This window comes from Antedon mediterranea, chromosome 11, assembly GCF_964355755.1.
Source record: "Antedon mediterranea chromosome 11, ecAntMedi1.1, whole genome shotgun sequence".
NCBI lineage: Eukaryota > Metazoa > Echinodermata > Crinoidea > Comatulida > Antedonidae > Antedon > Antedon mediterranea.
Genome location: NC_092680.1, coordinates 606,911 through 634,164, shown reverse-complemented (window position 1 = coordinate 634,164; position 27,254 = coordinate 606,911). Strand labels below are relative to the sequence as shown.

At 29.7% G+C, this 27,254-nt stretch overlaps 1 protein-coding gene and 1 long non-coding RNA gene across 4 annotated transcripts in view; one reads left to right on the top strand and one right to left on the bottom strand.

Annotated features, from left to right (window-relative positions):
• Positions 1-27,254, top strand: part of LOC140061955 (protein phosphatase EYA1-like) — a 121,679-nt gene that overhangs the window by 18,403 nt on the left and 76,022 nt on the right. The window lies entirely within an intron of this gene.
• LOC140062882 (uncharacterized) lies at positions 6,261-9,490 on the bottom strand. Its single transcript, XR_011847542.1, has 4 exons — positions 9,214-9,490; positions 8,444-8,533; positions 7,878-8,004; positions 6,261-6,721 (listed from the first exon to the last, which is right to left on the bottom strand). It is a non-coding gene; the product is annotated as an uncharacterized lncRNA (long non-coding RNA).

The following is a 27,254-nucleotide window of genomic DNA, read 5'->3' as shown; positions in this document are numbered from 1 at the left end:
CTATTGAATACAAGAGAATTTGACTCCAAAGAACAAACACACATTGATATTTAAGCTATAATTTATAATTTATATAGTTGATATAAAACATGTACAATTCAATTCAATTCATGTACCTATACATAAACAACGTTTTTATGCTATTTTCTATATTAAAGTTTGATTACGGTGTATCAGAGTTACATTGCGGTTTAGCTTAGCTTGTTCTGTGTTCATACGCAAAAAACATCAGTTAAACATGATACCCACGATGCAAAGGGCTTGTCTATTGGTACATTCTGAAACCTATCGCACTTAAAGTCACACCTATCAAAGTTAAATTCACATCGTATGTGAAACCTATCATAGTTATAGTCCGGTTAACAACATGAAGGACAATAGTCCACACAAGCATTTACCGGGGATATAACTCCGATATGATTTTGATAAGCGTGTCCATAGGCCGGAGTTAATTGTAGTACGTGTAAACACAACTCTAAGAGCCCAGTTTGTACATAAACCTAGAATATGACATAGATACTACCAAGCAAGTGTTATATGATTATTTTGCAAGCAGCTTTAATTACTTTGTGCCGTAGAATATTGATGAACCTAAATTATTGTTGTAACGGCTTATTTGATTTGATTTGATTTATTGCTGGATTGTATGTTTCAATATGAAATCTTAGTTGAAGAATTTTATTACAAAATCAAATTGACTATTTGATTTGGTTGCCTAAATTGTCTGATTATACTCTTCGTTTGTGTAATGCAATATATTAGTAGGAAAAAAAATTGTTTAATAAACGTAGTATTTAAGAAAATAGTGTAATTTTATATATTTTCTAAGTGACTTGAACAATTTTTAGTAATGATTAGGGTATAATGTATAAAAAAGAAAATCGATACGAAAGGTCATGCAATCCAACCTACGACATACTTTGCCACTTTTGATATTTTAGAAAGTATAACATAATTATTTGTTGCTAGATTGTGTTGATTTGTTATTATAAAAAAATGTTTTTACAAATTACATAAACTCGAAGTGTTTCATGTTGCACGGATACCTTTAAATAAGTTTTTCTCCAAGTATAAACTGCTTAAAGAAATAGACGAAAGTTACAGAATAAAAGGAGAGAGCTCAGTTGTAGATCTCTCTACACAACATTGGTCACTGATAACTCCATGGTTTTGTGCACTAGGTAAGAATAGTTTTCCAAATTTTTAGAAAGTTTGGTTTTGAATAGTTTTCTGAGTTCTTAGAAAGTCTAATATGGGTATTTATATGTAAGCTGCATATTAACAGCAAGTAGTGTTATATCAGGGCTGTAGCCATGAGAAATAAAGTTGTGTGTTGATTGCAAAAAAAGGGAACAATCTCTGTCTGGGCAACAGGGCTGTCAAGGCCTCTGTGAAAAAGGATCAGGTTGAATTCTTACAAACCATACTGGTGGACGCCCTGTATATTTAACTTCTGTATCTCACCCATCCAATACAATTCGTTTTACAATATACAATATATAATAAGGAAATGTAAATGTGTCAGTAAGTATGTATACCAATGGTCTATGTTGTATTTTAATGTCAAAAGTTGAAGTGTTTCTTCAATATTTATGGTAATTGCAATTTAATAGACAAATTTGTTCCTTGAAATGTTTTCTTTGAACCTAATTGATTCATCTAATCAATCTCTTTACACTTGAACTTGTCAAAGGTTGATAGTTTATAGTAAACTTGTCTTTAATGTGTCTGATGTTTGTTGTTAAGAAGTGTTATATCAACACAATATGCTATAAAACTTCCCTCTATTATCTAGTCTCTGTGGTGAAAAGTCAACTAGCTTGGTAGGTACTAGCAATAGCTGCTTCAAAGGTTTGCAAAGTAATACAATGTCTACAAAGTTTCCAAAAATCTGTCAAACTTTTTTTAACAAAAAATGTTTTGTGCCCATATATGACATGATGATGCCATATTACTACCATATTGGGGAATATCACTACCATATTTGGGCACATCACACCTTATTTGTCAAACTAGTTTGAAGAGCTTAAGAATGACCACTAACTTCTCATGTCAGATATTCCCCATTAAACTCTGTCTACACTGTCAAACTTTATGTGACAGTACCATGAGATGTGTCCATGGGCATGATGATGTCATATCACTACCATATTGGGGCTTATCACTATCATATTTAGACACATCAGATTTTGTTAGTGTAGGAATAGCTTAAGAAAATGACCACTTCTTAATGTCAGATATTCTCCATTAGTTGGCTATAGGGCTTGTGTGGGAAATTCCCTGTGTAATATAGATTGTCATTATAGTATATAGGTTTCCTTAGTATATTGATTATTGTAGATCAGTAGTACTTAATTTCTAAAATCACTACAATGGCAAACATTGTGGGCGATACAGAGTTGTCAACTTGCTATAATTTCAGTAGGTTTGATAACAAATGTGGGTAGGAAATAGAACATTTCAGTAGTTTTGTAGCCTATGTGTCTCGTCAAATAGTAATTCTGTGCATGTGCACATGATTCTGATCATGTCCAGAATTTTGTTTACTTCACAGTTGCTTGGTGCATCATGAAAACAAAACCTCCCTTTTTTGGTCACCAATTTACATTCAATTCTGTATGCATGACCCGTTAATAATCCTCTAGAAAAGTTGTTTTTATTTATTTAACAACATCTTTATACAGGATTATACAATCAGGTAAAAGAAAACCTGTTTTGCATTGTGCTCCTGTTTTTATTAAAATCATATGGTATGTTAAAGACAATAGCCTTATTATATTAAAATATTAATGGTGTATGACATTATTTTGTGAATAATAACGGTAATAATAGTGTGTTTATTCTCGGTTATGGTAGAATTAACATAGTATGTTATGGAGTGTTAAAACTGGGCCGTGTGCGACGTTATTGTATGGGAACACTGGGTCAATAGTACTATCCGTAAGGCTTTATTTTGACGACGACTGAACATTTTTGCCGTGCAGCAGTGTTGTATTTACTAACATTGATTACTGGCTCTATCTACCTATATTAAAGGTCGTACACTTTGTTTGTGAAATTTGTAAAGCAAAGTGCTGAACAAAAGGCTTGCTTGCTTCACTCAAAGTGCATGCATTCGCTAAAGGTCAGACCAGGTCGATGTTCTTAGCTGAACTAATTGATGTTACGAAACTGAAAAAAAAAAATTATTGGAGCCTTCCACTATATGAAAGGTGATTTAATGTTGTATAGCTTTGCAACATAACATTAATTCATAATTGTTTATTCTGTATAAATTTGGTTATTTCTATGTATAGCCTAAAATGTTTATTATTACATAATACCACTTAAAGATAAATGTACAATTTTTGCAAGGTAAATTATAATTTATCATTGTTTGATTAGAAAAATGACAATCAATATCCATATGTGCCACCGGGTACCAAATGAGCTTTTATGTAAATTTAGATAATGTATTCAAACAAAAACTTTCACCTGTGTATTTACATAATTAAGAGCTACTGTCCCTTATGTTATAATTAGCTTAAAGTGTTGAATCACACAGTAGAGCAGGTCAGTGGGGTCTCTTCGTAATGTACGTAAGTTTGTCAGAAGTAATTTGACCAATCACAACACAATGGATCATATAAACTGTCATTTGTAATTGAGCAACTTATTCTCGTTGTGCTTACCTGGTTGCATCCAAGTGGGAACCAATCTTTAACCCTATATAACTCTTATATGATTAAACCACACTTGTAGGACCCACAGACAAACTGACACAACAAATTGTATATAGGTTAGAAATTGTACACATGACATCACAAAATAATGTTCAACTTTTTCTAATAAACAAACTTTGTGGTAATATAACAAGCCTTTATTTTTGTATCTGAGTAACCATATCAATGCTGGTACATCAAAGTATTAAGTTAATCTTTGTGACGCTTTTGTTTCACTGTTGTATAGTTAACGCGAGACGTTTCCCTGTGTGATTCCCGCAAATCCGCCAATTGATTTCTTAAAACGGGGCCAAGATGTTCAAGTGTGTCAGAGATCGAATGTAATATTATTAGAAGGATCACGTTGACTACAAAACCTGTACGTCTATCGTATGACCAGTTATTAGCACGATGAATTCACGACGAGTATCAGCTGGCACGTATTGAATTAGTACTACCTGAGAAATTCAAAATCTTAGATTCATCGCATTTGTGTGAATTTGGTTTGAGCAACGTAAGATAAGGCTGACGAGAGTTTAATTGAAATGATCAAATGGTTTCGGCACCTTGATAACTTACTGGATGATGAGACAATGGTTAAAATCCTTGTCTCAATTTCATCTTAATGTGTTTGATAACAGTACAAACACTTACAACTAAATACTGCTATAATAACAAACAAGTAATAACCATTGTACATCATATCACTTTTACATGTATCGTGGTATTGATAAATCTTAAGCTTTCTGTAGGCCTCTTATTATCTGTGCTAACAGTGGTTGTACGTGCCTCGCAATCTTTAACCTTTCAGCATACATTGTTTTATATATCATTAGGATAAACATTTTTGTTTTCATTTTTAATGTATCTTTTTTATGTTCTAAATTATCAGTCAACAGATATTCTCTTTTTCTGTTTCCTATCTGATGATATTATCTGTTATTTATTGTACTCATGTATTTTATTGTTTGTATTGAGATAAATAAATTAAATTAAAAGACAATTTTCAATTCACTTTGGAACAAAATGTCTATGTTCTGGGTCTGGTACCTCCATGGTCTGATGAAAGTTTATGCAAAAACCATCTTAAATACCATAAAGCATTCAATCAAAACTTTAAAATCACTTTATTGATTCTAGTCTCAGTCATCAAACCTGATTTAAAAATGCAACCATGGTCTCAATTTAACCTCGTCGCAGGTCACTTAATGGCGTGAACCATCTATGTGGATAATGACATCATACACAACCAACCACAAACGACAACCAAATGCGAAAATTTGTTTATTTTAAGTAAAATTAGGCTGCAACTTTGTTAATAAATAAACAACTACCAAATCCGATTTCAAAGAACACTTTTCTGTAGAGTTTTCAATTGGAAACAGACCCTGTTTGATATGTAGTGGTTGAATGTAAAGGCACATTACTCAGCAATAGTCACGTCAAACTTTAGTATAGAACTTGTCTTAGAAAAACAAATGTAGTATTTCATGACCAATATTCAGTATATTAATTAGTCACAACATTATTATCGTTTAAAGTCTTTAAAGATGTTCATTACCAATAGGCAGTACATTTCATTTCATTAATTTATTCATCATAGAGAAATGTCATTAAAAAGAAAAAAAAATATTTTAAAAGCTTGTACATGGTTGATAACCTAAAAAATTATAAAAACAGTAAATAAAAAAGTTTAAAAGTATTAATTAGTCAGAACATTATTATCATTTGCAATAAAAACATGAACATTTTATAAACAGCTTGGTGTTTAACCCACTTGCATTAATGTATCCCATCATACTCAGTGTTTGACCTAAATTCTTCATAAAACATATTTGATTGATTTTTCATCGGCACAATATTGATGTTGAAAACTAATGAAATCATCTATAAGCAGAATAGGAGATGGTGTTATAATGTTATAGCCATAACATGCATAATTATGTAAAAATGTTTAGTAGAGTGACTAGAACATTATTGCTACATTTTTACTACAAGCATTTGCAACTAAATGTTCACTAAGGGAACAATACATCTATTGAAGAAATTCTCACTACACAAACAATTTGATCATAAAACCAATTGTCATGGAGCGGCGAATCTGATTTCACTCGGAGACGGATATTCACAGAAAAATAAACTTCTCTTCATTGCGTTTGTCTACTTAATTTTCATATGAAATTGACAATAAAAGTAGATGATATTGCGATAGTTTGGTATAGTATCTATATCATACAGATAACAGTAATTAGTATGAATGAACACATCGATATGTTCTACGTGTTGTTTATTACATCTTTACTTTATCAAACATTTTAGTACACACTTTACAAAGCATAAAAATAATAGCTATTACATTCACATTTTTCATGTTATTTACAATAAACCATCAGTATAATAACAGTGTTTACTCTACATTATTATTCAGTGTGTGGTGACATATTAATAGTGCTTTTCTTTTTAAATTTTTGCAATATGTTATTAAACCATAAACATATAAAATAAGATCTAGACAGTCAATAATCACAGCTCAAAAAGAGTCACCAATGAGCTCTCATCTGTTGAGAGATATCAACTTGAAAACAATCCTAAAACGAAAACATTTTAGAAATAATTTTTTTCTATTGACATTACCAACAATCTAGTTATTTATCAAACTACTACAGTTTAAAAAAAATATTAGTTATGATATAATTCATCATCATCTTAAACGCTAATTGTCACTTGTGTTTGCCACTCTGCGTCTTTGAGCAGTATAAAAAGTTACATTTTGATGTTTGCCATCATGTTGTCTTCGGTGTTCCTTTTGGTCTTTCGCTGAACCTCTAATTGGTTCTTCATAATATTTTAGTTTTTCAACAGTCTGTCATTTTTAGGAGTCCCTGCCGAGTGTTATCAGTTAGATGTTGCCTACAGTAGTTGATCATTTCTGATTCTATTCCTTTTCTGTGTTATCAATCTCATAGTTTACATGTTAACACAGCCTATGATGAAATCATTTTAACCACTAAATATGTATCCTGTTAAAGATTTAGAAGAAAAATTGTAATTTCCTGGAATATTTCAATGAAAAATTGAAATTGTTTCTAAGAAGTTTAACTGAAACTATAGTTAATATAATTACAAGAAAGACAAGTTATAGTTTATAAACTATAAATTGCTTTTCTTGTAATTATATTTTTTAATAGTTTTAAGGAAACTTTTTTTCAAATTCAGTTTTATGGGATTTTGTAATAATAAAAGTAAAAAGCATATTCCTGCAAGATAACAAATGTGTTTAATTATTCTTAATTGCATTTGATAATTGCTTATGTAGTGTTTCAATTAAAATTAATTAAAATAATTAATAAAAATTACTTCGTGTAACAAAATTGCTCGTTATGTTTACAATGCAATACTTTATTCTGCCTAATATACATGAAATACATAACATATGGAATATTGATTTGTTCCTGTTTTAATAAATAATTAAATATACAATAATACATATACTGTATAGCATTGACCATTCATACTTTGATCACACATTACTGGTCATTGAGTGCCATAATGGTTTATCGATAGAAACAGAACCTTACTGTATGAAAATCATTGAAATTACATACAAGAAATAGGTCATAATGTAATACCATAACAAAAGATTCTTTAAATATGTTTCTAAATTATATGTCCTTAATAACTTATAGCTTTAGTAGATTGAAGGCAGACATGACTGCCGGGAAAAGATCCTAAGCCCCTAAATAATGCTCTAGAGGTACAGTGATGGTAGGGGATTGGCCGACAATTAAGGCATTATTGCCTGTGGCTTAGCATAGTCACGCACTCCATTTAATGGCCTAGAATCTTTGCTTATATGCTCACTTCTGCACCATCCTCCTACACTTAAGTGGTTCTGGCAGATTTAGCTTATAGTGTTTTTAGTATTAATAGATCTTAACGATTTAAGGTGAAATAATCATTTGAATTCAATTGTACAATTCATATTACGTTTTCCTTCATATATTTTATTTTAGGAAAATACAGCAGATAGTAGATTTTTTTAATAGTCCCTTAGTCATTTTATTAAATTTGTTTTTTATCAAACTTTTGATAATAATGTACACCTGTAATTAAATAAATATATATGTTTTATAAGGATAAGCACCTACACTTAAAACCATAAGATTACATACTTACATACATAGGTAAGATTCCCAAGTACACTATCTATTATTAGCGCTCCTGTTTCCAAAATCCTGTATCTACCCTATCCATCCTGTATCTACCCTATCCATCCTGTATCTTGTTTCTAGTAGTTGGCAATCTATATAGTAGAATAAATAAATCTATTTATTATCTATATGTATGTATGTTCATATAATGTATATTAAACACATCAGGCACAGAACAACCTGGTTATATACTGAAATTTAATTAATTAATTTGAAACGATAATGTATATGTATATAAAAAATATGCATTCATCTTATATAAAGAGGAAATTACTATTATTTTTAAGGTACCTTACTAAGAAATAGTATGGCCTTTTCAAAGAATCTTTATTCTAATAGAACAAATAAATAAAATATAAATTCATACTACTAATGGCACTTGATTCAAACACATAGATGAGAGTAATGGCGTTACTATTACCAATTCTTATGATTATTATTTGCTTCTGATGACTTTATTATCTCCCCTTTTATCTGCATCATCATTTAATTACCAGAATTAGGACAAACTTTTGTCATTTTCATAATTACCTTTTGTGCTGTTAGACATGGCTTTGTGAACTGTTGCTAAACTTCATTGATGCTACGTTTCAAAAGCGTTGCTTTTACACCATTTTGATCCTGTGTAATGGTTTTATCATATCATTTTGATCTACATATCTTAAACTTAGTGCGTTAATTAGGGGCATTGATAGTATCTAAATTCATTGTAATTCTCATTGGAAAATGAAATAAGCCTATTCATAATTTCACAAAAAAGTTTCAGGTGGAGAAGGGATTTTGGGTGTGGGGGGAGGTGTGGTAGGGGGAGGGAATGTTGGGTTAATTCAGTATTGAAAAACCATGGAGGAAACCAAAAGTTATACAAACACAATGTAAATATACAAAACAAGTTCATTCCCTATTCTGTGAATCTACTGTATATATAGTTCCTTAACCTTTCACCTAGAGGCATATCCTTATATTTACATCATTTATCAAAAAATCAACAAATATGTACTTATTATTTGTGCCCTTCACTTTGCTAAATGAGGTATTTGGTTTCTTTTATTCTTGTTACTATTATGACCAAGCAATACCTTCTTCCTTCAATTATCCTACTCCTTATCTACTAATAAGCTATACAATTCATTTTAACTGTGTCAACAGTACATTGTGTGGTCAAATCAGTAGCTTCTTAAACTGTGTATTAATCTAATCTATCCTGACCACTTAAAAATCATCACACAAGCAAGGGCTAGAAAACCATAGTAAAACCTGTGGCTGTCAACACTACAATGTAAATTTCACTTTTCAAGTACCTATTCAACACTCGCCGCTTATTCTGAGCCGTTCTTTATCCATTACTCTGCTTCAATATTTTGCTTAGGCAGTTTTCAAACATAACCCCTCGTCGTCGGTAACTACCGTAATTGGCCTACGGCAGATGTAGCGGCATAAGGAGTGCTTATTCATGAACTGCCAATCAAAGACCTTGGCTTTTCTCCTCCCTTCTCATAGACTTTTGACAATATAGGTCACTCTATTCAATTAGTTGTGTCTTTGTTAAGGTTGGTTTGTTGTAATCAAGTATTTCAAGTTTTGTTTCTGTTTTCCTTGACAATGAACTATAACCACATTTGAACTTTCGTCTTTCTTTTCGTTATTTACTTTTCGGTAAGTTTTATTACATTTAATTGAAAATTCTTACTATAATTTGCAAATGTTAAAGATAGAGATTGTTTACTATTTATGATAAATTTATTTTTGATAATTGCAACCAGGTAGGATTAATAACAAATTTTCATACATCAGGTAATTAGGTTGAATGTAAAATCTAACATAAATTGTACTGAATACTGTATATTTGATACATATGTGAAAACAATTTTAAAAAGCATTTGTTTTAAATGTGAAACAAATAATTTTTTAAGTTAAAATGTAAGAAACAAAAAAAAAACAAGTAAAAAACTGATCAACATATCTTTTCCTCATATGTTTTTTTTAATTAAGAAAACATGTCTTAAACACATACTTTTATTTTAGTATCAATGCATTTCTCTCTTCTTCAGCATTTTTCTTCATTCAGTCAATGAAATATCCGTTGATACTTTTTATAGTACAAGTAGACTAGATGATCTATGATAAAGATCACCCGTAGTCTAATTGTTATGTATACTTTCTCTGTATACTTTAGTAAGAAGAATTACATTTTTTTATTTATTTTTTTTTTGCTGATAAAAATCTCCCATTGATTAGAATACCCATAGTGCAAAGGCTAATTTTGTGTAGTTTTTATCCTTAGGGCGTATTTAAACTAACTTTTTGACCTGTGAGGATACCTGCGGTTCTTGGTACTTTACTGTGAAATCTTGATTGTTTGTAAATATGTAGGATATTACCTATGAACAAATTTCTGTGTTGATTGGGATATGGTTTTTAATTGGCTCTTATATGAATCTAAATATAGTTTATTTTAATCAAAGAAGGCAATTTATGAAGCATTGTTCAAAACTAGGAAGGGTATGTAATGTTACTGTATATTACTAAGTATAGTCCGAAGTATTAACAATTATTATTAAAAATGGATTACCAAAGTCTGGTGTCCAATTTTAGTCAAAAATTAAGGAGTTGTTATACTTTAGTATAGGATTATACTTTAGCATAGGATTATACTTTAGCATAGGATTATACTTTAGCATAGGATTATACTTTAGCATTGGATTATACTCGGTTATATACAGTACCGGTAATCCTCTTTAATCCCATCGTGACATACCTTAGGGCTACTCTTGTGGTTTTGGAATTGAACTGGTAGGGACTGAATGGACCAGAATACCAGGATTCCTCCCTACTTGTTTTCTGAAAGATGCAAGATGCACCTTTTAGGTGCAAAGTAGACCTTTTAGATGTACGTCATTATTGAAAGAGACTTTTTTTCTACCACTAGAACCATTGCATACAATATGATGGACATGAGATTGTGCCAATGTTAGGGTTGTGGTTTGCGGCACCCTCTATCTTAACAACTTAGCCCCATAATTTGTGGTTTGCGGCACCCCTATCTTAACAACTTAGCCCCATAATTTGGGTTTAAAAACTAAGTTGGAATACAAGTTATTTTTTTTTTCTCACTTAAAGATGTTTTATTTTCAAAGGTTGCTTTTACACACAGGCCATCAATTATTGAACAATGATGTCAATATTAAAGTTTTTATCGTAGACATCTTCGAGAACACAATTGTTGTCATTACTCAAAGACATCCTCGAAGACTCCGACTTCTCCCAGGGTGCAATTTAGTGCAAACAATTCAATGTATCCAACATAAATGAATGTTGATCCCAAGGACGTGTTTCAACAACATAACACAGCAAGTGTTTATTCAAATTAGGTGTGACATGGTTCCCAAGGAGACACCAAGCCAGGTGGCCACTGTCTTATCAGTACCCTGTGCTACAACAATAACTTAACCAAATACATTCGTTTACCTGGAAATAAAAAGAAAATAAATAATTAATTTTACAATGATTACAATTTTCTTAATAGTTGTTTTAGAGTAGTAGGAAAGATGTCTGCGTTTAAGTAACAAGATAATGTAGGGTACTTGCATTAAAAGGAGTGGTAATAAGTACTGGTGCCGTGGGAGGTTGCCAACCACAGGGGGGAGTGGTAATAAGTACTGGTGCCGTGGGAGGTTGCCAACCACAGGGGTTGTTTTCTTGTTTAATTCTTCTTAACAATTACGACAATTAAACATTTGGCAACAACTAGTTTATCAATCCAATTTGAAAACTTACCACCAGATGACTTTTTCCTAATTCTCTACATCATATGTTTTCAGCAGTAATTGTAAATATATCTTTGTTTCTTATGGTTTATTATACAACATACAGCTATTCTCTTGTAACTACCAGACAGGTAAAACAACAACTTGCATCATTTTTCAATCTCTCTGACATCTTTCAAACTAACAAAGTTAATGTATTGCTACAACACACAGTTATTTTGTTGCCCGTACTTTCTTTCTTTCATGTTTTATGACAATGGTGATAAACCGTGTCTATTAAGTTACCAATATGACTCACTGTTTCAGTTCATGCTATAATCCGGACCATGTTCGCTGAAATATTGAAAGTTTCTACTACATGAATACTATATCTCTCTTTCTACTACATGAATACTATCTCTCTTTCTACTACATGAATACTATCTCTCTTTCTACTACATGAATACTATCTCTCTTTCTACTACATGAATACTATCTCTCTTTCTACTACATGAATACTATCTCTCTTTCTACTACATGAATACTATCTCTCTTTCTACTACATGAATACTATCTCTCTTTCTACTACATGAATACTATCTCTCTTTCTACTACATGAATACTATCTCTCTTTCTACTACATGAATACTATCTCTCTTTCTACTACATGAATACTATCTCTCTTTCTACTACATGAATACTATCTCTCTCCTCGCTGAAGTGCAAAAAGTTTAAATGTTGTTGTAAATTCTGGGTTTCATTTAATTTAAAAAACTATGGTACTAAGCTACTTTTTTTGGGTCCGATTGTGATTCAACATGACTTGTTTTTTGGAATCATAAATCAAACTTATTAATTAATTAAATAAGTTTTGTGTTATACAGTTGTACTCTGCTTATTCTTGCCAGTAGAAACAGGATGGTTGGTTTTTTAATGAAATTTGTTGCTGGTAATAGATCATTTGATAATTAAACCGTAAGTTGTATGCTCTTTCCATTTTGGTTATGACATTTACACCTCCCATCATTTTCATTTTCTTAATTTCTAAGAATTCTAAGGAAGCATTTAAATATTAGATCATAAATCTGTAAATATTGTTATTAAATTTAAACATCAAATAATAATGTTATAAGTCAACTAGTGTCTTCACAGATAAAGGGAATGAACTCCACATAGAAATGCAATAAGGATAAAATATCCTGCATTCTTTCCATGTTTTCTTCAGTTATTTTCTAAAAATGTTCTCACCTTAGTCAGTCCCACCTAAGTAGACACATAAATATACATCCCTTTCATCATCTGATCATGGTCAGCCATTGTCTATCTCTGGATCTCTTGATCTTTGAATTCGAGAACAAAGATGAAACAGATCAAATCAAACCTAATATTTTTTTTGTTAATAGAAATCAGTAAAACAAAGCCAGGTTATTTATTCATATACAAACCTTCTTGATTTTAGCACACAGTATCCCAGAAGGCTCAGTTAAATCAGGAACGGTCTAGATAACTGGATATAAAATGTCATAGTTCACGGTTATTACCAGGATTTGATGACTTGATGATATCATTGCAATAGTTACGCATTCGTCTTTATTTTTGTAAATGAATGGTTTCATTTGGTAGTTTTTATGTCCTGAATAACGAACTGGCCTGAAAATGTAATACGTCTGGTAATCTAAGAGTAATGACTCTACAGCGATTCTATCGGAATCTGGCCCATTTCTCACGTGTGTGTTTCATGTATAGCATTGCATGTTCTTAATGACAATGGCTTATTCATTACATATTTACTATCTGTCGTCTGATCAGCCTTTTGTGAATGATACACTCATTTCGAAGGGCGATAGTTGCCCTCCATTTTCAGCTGCATTCCAACATTGATTACTCAAAGTCTGTTATATATATTTGGTCTATTATTTAAAAATCAAAACAAAACAAAGAGTTTTAGAATTATCTGTTTATGTATATATATTTCTGTATATTGTGAAACTATCAACTCTAACTTTTGATGATCGTAGGAGTCCAAAGTTTTTAGTCAGCCAGCTTATTTTACTCGTTGATAATTGTTTCGATGTAATGATATAGTTAGTTGTAATAAGATATGATAAACTGTATTATTCATTCTTAAAAGATCATTAGCAAACAAATATGTAGGCAACCTTCTCCTAGAATAACCTTAAATGTTTTCACTACATTTAATTTAAGAAAAAGTATTATCTTTTATTACTTTGACTTTCACGATATTATGAGTCTTCTAAACCAATAAGACTTTATTCATGATCCTATCACAGTTTTACAAAACAATATGGTACATAAAGTATACAATACAATATTTGAAAACGCAGCCTCAAGAAGTGAAATTTGGTTTTAGCAACTAAAAGTTTATAAAAGTAAAAACTCAATGGAAAATGAATTATTAGAATGATATTTTAATTGTTTAATGGATGAGAAGAGAATTATAACTAGTTTTTAGCTGTAGGATTTGATGTACGATGATCTTTTCTTCTTTTTTTTAAAAATATATATTTTTTTTTTTAAACTATATTTATCATGTAGGCTTATGATGTACTGTACGACTACGCTTTCAGCCAGTGGATGCTTGTGTCATTTTTTAAATAAAGATATACCGAGTAAATGGGGTTACAATTTTTTACTATGGATAATTGTAATAACACAAAGTGTTGATACCATTTTAGCCTTTTTTCTTGTAACTACCAGACAAGTATTACAACAACTTGCGTCATAATTCAATCTCTCTGACATCTTTCAAACTAACAAAGTGAATGTATTGTTACTATTCAGTCATCATTCTTCTTTTAGTTGTTTAATTAGCTGAGTTTTATCACCCATATCCTAAAGGCTTTTCTTTGATCACAGCTTTATACAATGTTTGATATTAAGCGTTCTAACAATACCACTTGAAACTAGGCTAAACGTAGATTTTAATCTAAATACTTTTCAAGCTTCCTCCACTAATTGTATTAATCGTGGATAATGCACTGACGTGTGTTTGCATTATCTAGAGGGGGATGGTTTTTAAATAGTTTTCAAGTGGACAACTGAGGTGGAATGTTGGTATAAATAAAGTTCAATAAAAACTAGGCTAACAGAAAAATGAAAAATTATATAAACAAGTATTTTAAATACATGTTTAAAGTTTGATTTTAAAGGAGATAAAACTTTAAAACTTTTCACCTGCTTAGTCTAGCTATGTTTGTACATTCTTTTCTGTATCGGAGTTGAATACAGTTGATCATGCGGTTTAATGTGTTTTCTGTTCAAATGTGTTGTCTATTGTAACATCTGATAAAAACGCATCGGTGGTATTATATATAGTTAACAGAGTTAAATGCACATAAGCATTTACTTTAAGCAGTGGTTAAAGATGATGGTGAGAAAAGCTGACCTAACCCTGTACTTAATAAAAATTATGCTTTCAGTTCACTTTAAAATGACAAAATTAACTATTAAATTCAACCAAAAACCCAATTTGACTACTTTTTGCTTTAAATTACAGTTCTTTCAGGTAAATTATTTTTTTTTTAATTTTTGGTCAAAGTGAATATCTATTATATAAAATTAAAATGCCATATTCAACAAAAATATTTTTTTTAAATAATTTTTTTTCAGGAGGACAATATATCTTCCAACCATACAATATTTTTATCTTATAGTTTATAGATTTATTGCTATAAACCAGAAATTTATTATGTTTAGCAAATTTATCAAGTATTTTAATAGCGACATGTCGTGTAGACTAAAATCAATCTATTTCAACACATCAGCGATCTTACTATAATAATTCAAAAAATGCGTTCATTGTTGTCTCGATCATAAATCAGGGAAAGAATTAAGAGTAATTGAGATGTGATAAGAACTTATCCGTAGTGCTTACTAAGTGTTATAATGTCAATTTTTATTGTTGCGATTATTGCAGTTGAGTTATTACTCCATTTATTATTTAGTTGGACACGTAAATGACTTATTTTAGTACTTTACGAATATTCTTGCAATTTTATCATGTGTCACTTAGTTTTTATATATTTGCTAAAGTGTGCTTTATGCAGGACCTTTAATTAAAGATACCTCTAATGAGAAACCAATATCCTATGACTTAACACAAAATACAACTAACCCAACAAACAATCCGAAATCCTTAAGTTGGAGAGATCTTAATGAATGCATTTTAATTCCAATCCAGTCTTCTGTTTATTTTGTTTATACTGTATCCATTTAATTCTCAAAATTTAATTACCGAAAATATACATTTAACAATAAATACAGTTTGTACAAATTTAGTAACAATACGTTTTTCAATATACTGTAAGCCAATTATTAATTGAAACTATAAATAATAATTATTAATTTTGCATAGACATGTAATGTTTAGATAATTTATATGTATTTAACTTGTGGGTGTAGAAGTATATGTATTATTTATTGCTCCAATAATTACATTGTACTCAACATGTCAATACAATGTATGGAATAAATCTAACAATACATTTACTTATTGCTTCTGTTAGTAATCATCAGCATACGCTCTATTAAATGATTGTACATTGTATGAACCTATTATTATATGTACTTTTGCGGCGTTAAGTCTGCCGTCGTTTTGATTGACAGTTGAAAGGTCATATGATTATCATTCTTAAGGTCACCTCGTTTTTTTTTTACCCTGTTGAGTTCATATTATTACAGGGGTCAGCTGGGTCAGGCGACTCTTAATTCAGGTAAGTGGTCTTTGTCAGTTTTAATTCTTTAATTTGTTTAAAGTGGATCGTTCGTTTCATTTATTTTTGGGGGGGATGTAATTTCATAAAACTATAACATACTCTCTATCTGTGATCTCATGACTCAGTTATCCACCCATCCAGTCGGGAAAACATATGGATAAAAAATATAAACCCTCTACATTCCGCACCTTTTGACATAAGCTTTTCTACTATTTTTAAACTTAGCATAAGATATCTCTTCCTTTTACTTTATGCCAATATGTTATAAAACATGAAAAATAAAATTATAATACCAAAAACTAAATTAAAAGTATTTTTCTAAAAATCTCTTTTTAAACTTTCTTAAAATGTTTAAAAAAAATAACTAAATAAAAAAGTAAAAATGATAGAGCATCCATAACCTCCAAACCACTTTCGCTTTGTGTACTTTTTTATGCTAAAGCTATAATTTCGTTACCCGTTAATAAAAGGTTGATGAAACACCTTTTGTGCACGGAAGTTAGTGAATATTAGATATTAAAAAATGTGAACTGCTTTCTATTTTACACTTTATATTGTCAATCAAAGTAGATATCCATCAGTTCTAACAAGTTGGTCAACACAATAATCTACAAAGTCAACATCACTGGACAATGAGTAAATAAGACACTGAATAATTATTCATATATTAATCATTAGCTACTGTCCATTACATACTGTCCATTACCTAGCTACTTGCTATTGATGTCTATTACCTATTGTCTATCTAGAATTCTGACCATTACTTTAGCTACTGGCCATAATACCTAGTTACTGACCATTACTTTAGCTACTGGCCATATACCTATTACCCGGTAACTGTCTGTAACCTACCTAATATCCATTTTATACTCTCACACCTAGTTACTGTCAATTACAACTTCTTAAAGTCAGATGTGGCTAATTGATATGTAGGAAAGTAACTGGACCAAAAAAAAAAGTGGAGATAGTAAGTTCTGGAAAAAGAAACGGCACTACTACTACCATCTTCCACAACTGAATTACACTGCTACTGATAATTTCACACCGAGTTAGTCTTTGAACATACAATGTTGTTTAGTTAATAATAATGAAAAAAGGGGAGAAAAGTCCGATTTGAATACTTATTTTTTTAGAAATTTCTGTTTTTGAAAGAGCCTGGCTACTGGAAAGTTAACTATCATATGCATTTTATTCAACATTTTAAAACATCATTTTGCATTAGTATCAAAAGCAAAATAATTTAAGTAGTCAACGTTATGGTCAAAAAGTCAAACTGGACAGCTATGGTCATTCATGCAAGTATCAATATCATAACTCACATTTTAAACTTCTTTGAATTTTTTGTTAAGGTTATTCAATTTTGTATTTGAATTCCAAGACAATTTAATTCACATTAACCTACAGTAGGAATTGTATAAAAGTGTATTCTTGATTGAACGCCAAAAACTGAACACCCCCATTTTGTGTGGCCTAGCCTTTGACATCTGATTCAAGATAAAAGTGACATATGTGTTGATTAATTAAATAATAATTTACTTTAGGACAAATACACATGGGAATAATTTGTATTCATTAAATTGAGTATTTTGACTGCTCCATTCAACTCTGTTGTATACTAATTCATGGAGTATTTGACTGTTCCATTCAAATCTGTTGTATACTAATTCATTGCTACTATAGCTTTATAGCATGTTTATCTTGTATAGCTTTATTTCATGAATTAAATCAGCAGTTAAAAATAAAATCATCAACACCTACTAACAGTTTACTAAATGTCAGTATAACTATTATTATAGCCCTAGTAACTGTAATAACCCTATTGATTTTGGTATCTGTAGTGAATGATAAATGATAATTGATTAGTGGACACATTTAGTGGTGCAAAAACAAGTAGGTCAGGTCACTGAGAGCTCATTGGTCAGCAATACTACATCCATTAGACCCAAGTGTCAGAATATCATATAATAGATGACCCAATGCTACACTGACTCCATCTATGTAAACAGATGAGTTGTTAATTAAAAGGAAAAAGTACATCATAAAGTGGCATAGTTGTAGAGCTACTGTCTTGGGTTTTATATAAGTAGGTCAAGTCTGGTGAATACTACAAGGTAAAAGGAAATGAAAGGTTGTGTTAAGTACATGAATGGCCAGCCTACACATTATTAACAATAGACGCTAATAGAAATTAATGTAAATATTATTGATTCCATTTTATGAGTATACATTAATTGTGGTTTGCAGTTAATGTATAAAATCACATGTTAAAATGATATCTTCAATTTCCCATTTACCAAATAATGTGTAGGCTATATTATGCTAGTGCCAATTAAATTATTATATTTGTGTGTTTCTAATATCAGACAGATTGACAAAAATAATAATTTCATTTATAAATAAAAAACAAATGATTAAATTTGACAGACAGGTTGAGAAATGGTTGACTTCTTTTTTTAAATTACTATTTTTTCAGGTAACAATTTTTTTTTTCAATCAAATGTTTGGTCAAAAGTGACTTTTATGTGACATTAAAAGAGAATTTAAAAAAACAATATATCATGGTTTAATGAGAAGAATTACTTAATTATTAATTTTTTTAAATGTCTCTTTAGGCACAAACGTTTGACCCTGATGTAAAGAAGAGAGGCAAATATAGTGTACTCTGTCAGTCAAGGTTTTTTTTTCTTTTTGTTGTTTACAACTGAATGCCTCTATGTATTAATTCCAAATGAATAAATAAAGTTTACTTAGATAGTTAATTAAAAGACATCTGTTCCCATAACAAAAAGTCTTAGTAGTTATAGCTCTATAGCGGTTAGCCTTATAGTCTATCCGGCTTAGTAGATATAGAGCTGTCGCCTATTTATCACCTACTAGTAGATAGATATTTGATAGATTTTTTATAGTTGTTAGTAGATTTTTGCCTCATTAGCATATTTCGCGATGATATTAGTAGGCGACACCTACTAAATACAACTATGATTAGACTACCAATAATCTATCTAGAATGGATTCTTAATTGGCTATTATTTGGCTTTTAAAAATCTACATTAATTTGCTATTTATGGGCTATTAAAAATCTACTAATTAAATGACTATTATTGGGCTATTAAAAATCTGTATAAATTGGCTATTATTTGGCAATTAAAAATCTACATAAAATGGCTATAATTTGTCTACTTAAAATCTACATTATTTGGCTATTAATATACTATTAAAAATCTACTAAATAATTGGCTATTATTCAACTACTAAAAATCTACATTATTTGCCTATTATTGGGCTATTAAAAATCTACATAAAAATGGCTATTATTTGTCTACTAAAAATCTACATTATTTTGCTATTATTGGGCTATTAAAAATCTACTTAAAAATGGCTATTATTTGTCTACTAAAAATCTACATTATTTGGCTATTATTGGGCTATTAAAAATCTACATAAAAATGGCTATTATTTGTCTACTAAAAATCTACATTATTTGGCTATTATTGGGCTATTAAAAATCTACATAAAAATGGCTATTATTTGTCTACTAAAAATCTACATTATTTGGCTATTATTGGGCTATTAAAAATCTACATAAAAATGGCTATTATTTGTCTACTAAAAATCTACATTATTTGGATATTATTGGTCTATTAAAAATCTACTTAAAAATGGCTATTATTTGTCTACTAAAAATCTACATTATTTGGCTATTATTGGTCTATTAAAAATCTACTTAAAAATGGCTATTATTTGTCTACTAAAAATCTACATTATTTGGCTATTATTGGGCTATTAAAAATCTACACTATTTGGCTATTATTGGGCTGTTAAAAATCTACTTAAAAATGGCTATTATTTGTCTACTAAAAATCTACATTATTTGGCTATTATTGGGCTATTAAAAATCTACATTATTTGGCTATTATTGGGCTATTAACAATCTACATATAGATATTATTGGACTATTAAAAATCTACATATAACTATTATTGGGCTATTAACAATCTACATATAGATATTATTGGGCTATTAAAAATCTACATATAAATTGGCTATTAAAATTCTACATAAATTAACTACTGTTAATTTAGATACTTAAAATCTACAGAAATTAAAAATCTAATCTTTTCTGGCTAAAATACAGATACAGAACAATAATTCATCTTATTGGCAAATAACAAATGTATAATGACAATAATAATAACAAATTAATTTTTTTCTCGTATTTGTAAACCTTAATCTTGTCCATACATATGCGAGTCCGAAAACTTTAAGCACATATTTTAACTCAGTTGGACATGTAAAAGGAAGAATACCAAACAACAACAGTTACTTTTGTAACAATTTAGACTTATTAAGTGAAACAAGACATTAGTAAACCAAATATACAGTATACATTTTATAAATTTATTTAACAAAAAATTAAGATAGTACATTATTTGTAAACCTTAATATCTTAACCATTGCACATGTTTTAACTCAGCTGGACATGTAAAAGGAAGAATACCAAACAACAACAACAGTTACTTTTGTAACAATTTAGACTTATTAAGTGAAACAAGACATTAGTAACCAAATATACAGTATACATTTTATAAATTTATTTAACAAAAAATTAAGATAGTACAGTATTTGTAAACCTTAATATCTTAACCATAACATTGCACATGTTTTAACATCACTTTTGTAACAATCTAGACTTATCAAATGAAACAAGACACAGTATCCAAATATACAGTATACATTTTATTTAAACTTCAAAATTCAAAACAATTCCTGAATGGAATTAGACCAGACAATAAGAAATGCACCAAATATTGTCACTATTGACATGAAAAATTAATTACGCAAAAGCACACTTCACCATAAATTAATCATCTTTGCACTTGACCATCAAATTTGTACTTGTATAGGTTAAAGATCGTCTCTCTGAAAAAATAATTGTTTAAACATTTTTTTGTTGAATATGCCATTTGAATTTTGCTATACAAGGGCTACCTACCAGTAACCTATTAACAGACTATAAAGAAACTGATAATAGCCAGTAACTATTAATAAACTATTTATTTTATATACTTAGGCCTACTAAGAATTATTACAAATAGATACAGTAGATATAGCTAGATGACCTAGGCCTCTAGGCCTAGATACTGCATTAGAAATCTATTATTTAAATATCACAGTTGTAATATCTATCAACTGCATACTTACAATAGCTATACTAGGGCTACCAATAATAACCTATTAATAGACTAGGCTTAGGCCTATTAACAAACTGATAATAGGCCTAGGCAGCCCAGTATAACTATTTAGTATTAATATTATAAACTAAAAAATCTATTTTATAATTGAACCCTGGGAAGTAGGCCTACAACTTGTGGCTTATTACTATGTTTTCATTTATGTACACACCTATAATTATATTATACTGTATAATGCCATTGTTGAATAAATAAATGTTTTTTGAACAACAAATAGGCAATGTAGGGCCTAGGCTAACTAGGCCTAGTAGTAGGCCTATAAGCCTAGGCTATAAAGTATATTAGGCTAGGCTATTATAATTATAAATTGAATGAAAAATGCCTAGTGCAATTTAAAAAAGACTAGGCCTAGGCTAGGGCCTACCTAGCTTAGTAGCCTAGCCTAGGCCTACTAACTAATACAGGCCTGGCTAGCTTATAGAGCCTACTAGAGGCCTACTAGCCTAGCTTCTAGCCTATCAAAAAGGAACACTTTAACTTTAACAAATAAAATGTAAAGATATGGATTGATTCACTTACCACTAAACTGACATTGTGGTTGGAATAAAAATAAACATTCATGGTCTGATCAAAAAGGCCTACAACAAGCGAATGCTCCTTTTTTCTCTGATCATCTGCATCGTGCCGGCTGCTGCTGCAAAAAAGAAGCGGGAATTTGGGTGTAACAATTGTTATACACACGCACTAATATATAGACAACGGCTATCTATAACCTATTAACAAACTACATTTTACATTTTACATTTAACTTATATTCCATACCTACTAAATATCTATTATATATAGATAGATGGAGGCTACTACAAGTCTATTAGAAATCTATGAGTAACACAGTTTTGTATTATCTATCAACTGTCTACTTATAATAGATAGACAACAGCTATCTATAACCTATTAACAAACTACGTTTAACATATATTCCATACCTACTAAATATCTATTATATATAGATAGATGGAGACTACTACAAGTCTATTAGAAATCTATGAGTAACACAGTTTTGTATTATCTATCAACTGTCTACTTATAATAGATAGACAACAGCTATCTATAACCTATTAACAAACTACGTTTAACTTATATTCCATACCTACTAAATATCTATTATATATAGATAGATGGAGACTACTACAAGTCTATTAGAAATCTATGAGTAACACAGTTTTGTATTATCTATCAACTGTCTACTTATAATAGATAGACAACAGCTATCTATAACCTATTAACAAACTACGTTTAACTTATATTCCATACCTACTATATCTATTATATATAGATAGCTGGAGACTACTACAAGTCTATTAGAAATCTATGAGTAACACAGTTTTGTATTATCAACTGTCTACTTATAATAGATAGACAACAGCTATCTATAACCTATTAACAAACTACGTTTAACATATATTCCATACCTACTAAATATCTATTATATATAGATAGATGGAGACTACTACAAGTCTATTAGAAATCTATGAGTAACACAGTTTTGTATTATCTATCAACTGTCTACTTATAATAGATAGACAACAGCTATCTATAACCTATTAACAAACTACGTTTAACTTATATTCCATACCTACTATATCTATTATATATAGTTAGATGGAGACTACTACAAGTCTATTAGAAATCTATGAGTAACACAGTTTTGTATTATCTATCAACTGTCTACTTATAATAGATAGACAACAGCTATCTATAACCTATTAACAAACTACGTTTAACATATATTCCATACCTACTAAATCTCTATTATATATAGATAGATGGAGACTACTACAAGTCTATTAGAAATCTATGAGTAACACAGTTTTGTATTATCTATCAACTGTCTACTTATAATAGATAGACAGCAGCTATCTATAACCTATTAACAAACTACATTTAACTTATATTCCATACCTACTAAATATCTATTATATATAGATAGCTGGAGACTACTACAAGTCTATTAGAAATCTATGAGTAACACAGTTTTGTATTATCTATCAACTGTCTATTTATAATAGATAGACAACAGCTATCTATAACCTATTAACAAACTACATTTAACTTATATTCCATACCTACTAAATATCTATTATATATAGATAGATGGAAACTACTACAAGTCTATTAGAAATCTATGAGTAACACAGTTTTGTATTATCTATCAACTGTCTACTTATAATAGATAGACAACAGCTATCTATAACCTATTAACAAACTACGTTTAACTTATATTCCATACCTACTAAATATCTATTATATATAGATAGATGGCGACTACTACAAGTCTATTAGAAATCTATGAGTAATACAGTTTTGTATTATCTATCAACTGTCTACTTATAATAGATAGACAACAGCTATCTATAACCTATTAACAAACTACATTTAACTTATATTCCATACCTACTAAATATCTATTATATATAGATAGATGGAGACTACTACAAGTCTATTAGAAATCTATGAGTAACACAGTTTTGTATTATCTATCAACTGTCTACTTATAATAGATAGACAGCAGCTATCTATAACCTATTAACAAACTACGTTTAACTTATATTCCATACCTACTAAATATCTATTATATATAGATAGATGGAGACTACTACAAGTCTATTAGAAATCTATGAGTAACACAGTTTTGTATTATCTATCAACTGTCTACTTATAATAGATAGACAACAGCTATCTATAACCTATTAACAAACTACGTTTAACTTATATTCCATACCTACTAAATATCTATTATATATAGATAGATGGAGACTACTAAAAGTCTATTAGAAATCTATGAGTAACACAGTTTTGTATTATCTATCAACTGTCTATTTATAATAGATAGACAACAGCTATCTATAACCTATTAACAAACTACATTTAACTTATATTCCATACCTACTAAATATCTATTATATATAGATAGATGGAGACTACTACAAGTCTATTAGAAATCTATGAGTAACACAGTTTTGTATTATCTATCAACTGTCTATTTATAATAGATAGACAACAGCTATCTATAACCTATTAACAAACTACATTTAACTTTTTTTTCATACCTACTAAATATCTATTATATATAGATAGATGGAGACTATTCCCTGTCTACATAAAAACTCTTAAGGTGAAAAATATCTATTAAAAACTACTAACAATGGTGTAGCTTAAAGGCCTACTTTAAATAGTGCTACATCAACTATGATACAACTACTTACTGTGTACTTTTAATAGGTAGTACCTATTATGTCACCTATCTATTTTATGTAGTCAGAAAGTAGTCAAAGAAATTATGATAAAATCCTTAGTAGCCAAGAGAAAAAAACTACTAACGGCCTATTAAGCCTACTAAGGATAGAGCTATTTCTATTAAAGACTATCTAAATCTACTTAGTTATTTCGTTATGGGTTGATTTGTGGTCATAGGTGGTCTAACCCATATGTTTTATGCTATCATATTTCCAACAATCCATTAAAATTAAATGTTATCAATGTTAATAGGGTAAGTTTCTTTACTATTTAAAAGTTAGTACTTAATATGAACAGGCTACTAATACAAATTTACTTGAAATGAAAATTGTATAATATTCATTATATGATAAAGAACCATCAACATATACTCTAGCTAATTTATGTCTAAAGCTCTGTCTATCAAACTCTATGTGAAAAAAAATGTGATGTGCCCATATATGGGCATGATGATGTCACATCACTACCATATTTGTGCATATCACACTTTTTTGTCAAACTAGTTTGATAGTGTAGACAGTGCTTAAGATTGTTTTAAATGTTACATTATTTTATAAAGTATATGATTTAATGTAAACAAACAGCACAAATTTAAAAAGTTAAAAACATTTTTTTTTAATGTTACAATTAAAATCAAGAATACATAAATTTAGTGTTTCACTTAATTTCCATAAATAATACAAATATAGCTTTTAAAAACAACACTGCATTCAGAAATATAACTATATATCATTTTGTTTTATAATAGTCATTTAGCAATTTATAACTTCAATCCACATAATTAAATTTCATATTGAAATTACCATCAAAGAAAAGATATAATAAATTGACTAAAGATTCATTTAATATGACATATTCAATATGAATGTTGAAACACTGGCATTAATGTATTTGTGAAATGCCTTTAGGCAGTAATAACAAGGATGCTTTGATGCTGCTGCTTCCATAGTGGATCACAACCCGATTCTTAAATTGAAAAACGCACTTTGTGTTCATTGGCATATATACTAAAAGAAACTGCTTCCTTTCTAGAACGTCGTCGTGTAAAATGTTCTAAATTAGAAACTCCTCAGTTCTCCCGGGAATTTTCCGGCCCAGTGGTTGGGGTCAAAGATACAGCCAGCGCCCAGAGCTATGTAGATTACGTACACGGAACATACTCAGCTATTAAACACGTTGGTTACTATATTGTTCGCTCAACCGTAATACTTATGAACCCTCTTTTCGGTGGCACCAGTTTATATTATTTTGCCTTTAAATAAAAAGTGTTTAATCTAACAGTCCATTGGACTAATTACTTGTACTCTGAATTCTGTTATTTATTTGCCATTCACCGTCAGCCAGGCGTGCCAATTACCCATTATTGTTATTCGTTTTTTATAAACACAGTTGACAAACATTTGCTTGTTTAAATCAACCAAGTGAAATAATTTCATTAGTTGAGGAGTATCACAATCCTTAAACCTCTTTCGGTTGTGGACAATATCGAACAACTTCATTCTGAATGCAATTTGCTAACTCACACCAGCTCTTGAGAGAAGGCTAGGTTCAAAAAGTTACCGTAGGTCTAATACTTATTGTTGTTCCTCCTTTTGAATGCATTCACTATCGTCAATACAATACGTCTTAAAATCGCCAAAGAGAAAGCCATAACAATCCTTTCCTTTCTCTATACATCTTATTATAAGCACATTCTCACAAACATGTGGGTGTTGCTATTAATTCTTGTATAATTTTTTAATGTACGCCTTCACAATTATCTTATTGATATAACCCTTACAGAATGGCAAATGTAAATAATTGTAAGATAATCCAATATAAAAAATAGTACATCTTGTATTGGTATTGGTATTTATATTTGTGAAAGGTTGAAAATATGTAAGTGATACGTCAGAATAATGGAAAAGCTTTATAATGCACATAATTACTAACAAAAATAGTTCACTTTTAAACATATATTGTACAATGAATTAAAGAATATTGAACAAGTTACTGTATTCTGAAATAAGTTACAGTACTAATTGTTACTATTAAGTAAGGTTATTAATGGTTTTGAATGTGTATAGTTCAAAATACAAATACTCTATATGCACTGCACACAGAAAGTGTTGTTGTTATTACTAAAGTAAGTTTATCAACTGATTCCTCAACAGAATCTTTAAATTCCTTAATTTTGGATAAATAAAGGTGACTCTAACTCTGATTTCAGGTTTTTCTATCTATCTATCTATCTACCGTATGTAAGTTTTTATCTGGCGCCCTACAAAGAACTAACAATACTAGCATTATTATTAATTTAAAAGATGTTTAAATAGAGGTGCCAAATTTGTTTTTGTTGTTTATTTGAGAAACATTTAATACCAAAAAACAA